Source organism: Austrofundulus limnaeus, unplaced genomic scaffold, assembly GCF_001266775.1.
Source record: "Austrofundulus limnaeus strain Quisiro unplaced genomic scaffold, Austrofundulus_limnaeus-1.0 Scaffold97, whole genome shotgun sequence".
NCBI classification, from domain to species: Eukaryota; Metazoa; Chordata; class Actinopteri; order Cyprinodontiformes; family Rivulidae; genus Austrofundulus; species Austrofundulus limnaeus.
Window position 1 is genome coordinate 1,061,187 of NW_013952499.1, and position 2,229 is coordinate 1,063,415.

The 2,229-nt window shown below is 33.4% G+C and overlaps 1 protein-coding gene and 1 long non-coding RNA gene across 2 annotated transcripts in view; both read left to right on the forward strand.

The window, feature by feature from the left end:
- Positions 1-2,229, forward strand: part of LOC106520793 (uncharacterized) — a gene marked incomplete in the record, with an annotated part of 21,685 nt that overhangs the window by 12,355 nt on the left and 7,101 nt on the right.
- Positions 478-2,196, forward strand: LOC106520794 (uncharacterized). The gene is made up of 3 exons (XR_001310585.1): positions 478-692; positions 1,755-1,789; positions 1,977-2,196. It is a non-coding gene; the product is annotated as an uncharacterized LOC106520794 (long non-coding RNA).

Here is a 2,229-nt window from a genome sequence, read left to right on the forward strand (position 1 = left end):
CAGCGTCTACGTACAGCAAGACTACATCGTCTGTAACCATAGCAACCAAGTGAGCTCAAAACAGGACAAAATAGAGTTTAGAGCTCAATGTGAGAAAAAAACAGGTAAGAATAAAAATACGATTGTGGCTTTCAGTATTTTCTTGTTCGCAGACTAGCAAAAAAAAATGCAACATACATTTTTGTACTTTGATCAATTCAGGACAATGTAATGTTTTGTCCGTCAAGATTTGAATGGAATAAGTATTAAAAGAAATAAATAATTGAAAACAAACAAAGCAACCAGATATGTTCACACCAACAAAAGATTCCTGAAACAAGTTTTAATGAAAATATTCTGCCAAAAAAAAAAAAAAAAGCACCAACCATTTTTAACAAACACTCCTAAAGGCCTCTGATTATTTTTAATTTGTTGAAGAAAGACCCTCCACATTAATGCCAGAGTTTTAAATTAATATATTTTTATGTTGGGTGCTGCCAATTTAAGCAGGTCGACCACACCTGCAGATAGTTATGATTGCAGGTGAGGTGTCTKTGTGAAAAGAGACCCACATACTCGCACGTAATGTGTTACAGTGGCAGGTCGGTTACCTGTGTTATCAAATATGGTTTTTTTTACAGTTAACTTTGCAGCCATCTCAGTTGGGGTATCAGTCGGTGTGGCTCTTATTGGCTCCATTGTGTTCATATTCTGTAAGTATATCCTAATTGTTGACTTTTTAAAAAAATACTTTAACAAACTTTTGTTAAAAAGACACTTCTTGCATTTAAATATCATTTGTCTGGTGTAACGAGTACCTGTTTTCTCTCAGCTCATCTTGTCAATGTTTTTTTAATGTGTGCTCCAGATTTTAGTTTAAGTTGCTTCATTTATTCAAGTGATATAACTTTTTTGTAAACTCTGTTCAGTTTTTAATTAGATATTGCAAACWATTAGCATTTAGTAGGATGTATTGAAAGTGACTAAAAGTAAATAAAAACAGTTTCAAGTTAATTTTACAAGAATGCAAATTAATCATTTTTATTTTATAAAGTTCATAACTGMTCTGTCAAATATTTATTGACTGTTTTTAAATAAAATTCTAAATGTGTTTTTGCAACAGTTTCACACAATTTGTGATCCTTTTGTAGGAATATTTAGATATTTGTGTTTTAAACATGAAATGTTCAAATTCTCTTCATCTAATCTGACCGATCACTTCCCTCCCACCTGGAAACAAGTAGATTATTAATAAACTTATCTAATATTTTATTAACAATAGAAAAGCAATGGTACAAATGCAAATTAATTTTAATAAWTAAATTGAAATTAAGGAAAAATGTTTAGTAATGCATGTTATATAAGGTTGTGCATTGTGAACAACTGATACAAGTTTTATTTTTGCTCATGCTCTTCCTCACTCAGCTGATCAGGGATCTCTGCAGCCATGTGGAGCTCCTTTGGTTTTGCTTCAGCTTCTTTGTTGGAACTTTTGCACTGCAGCATTAAAATATCCTGATCCACATTTTCTCTTTATTTTAAAAAAACCAGTTGAATCAAGTTGAAGGTTATTATTTGAGAAGTTCAAATGAGCAAAAGTTAATAAGTAAACGTTTGTCTTCCATGAAATGACAAACAAATCCCATAAATTACTGCTGCAGTCCCTGAGGTTTTGTAAAGTTCTGTCTTTCTGTTTGGAGCATCACCTAAAAGTGAACTTAAGAAAATAAAACACTTCAAACAATTCATCTGATATTTTTATGACTGACCTACAGGTAAAAGAAAAGGCTCTCACAAAACATTACCCCAGGTAAGCAGCCATTTGTTTCTTTAAAAAAATGTCAGAAATCTACAGCAGAAAGTGTTTTTGCTTTATGTAGAGCTTTGTAAAGAGCTCAGTCCAGTACATCACGACACTGATGCCTTTGATCCAGCTTCTTTGTGTGAGTTTTACGCACACATATTCTTGTTTCAAACAAAACCCTTCTACATTACAGAGCAMCAATCCAGATGAAAACCCTGCAGCTGATTCTCCAACAACGACCTACAGTTTGGTGCAGATCTCCAAACGTCTTGCCCCAGGAGAGGAGAACAGACATAAAGACAAACCAGAGACAGTGTACGCACAGATTAACAGAGTACCAAAACCAGACTCTGAAGATCCTACAGTCAACAGCTGAAAAACAAATACAGTGGTTTGCAAAAGTATTCATACCCCTTGAACTTTTCCATATTTTGTCACATTACAAC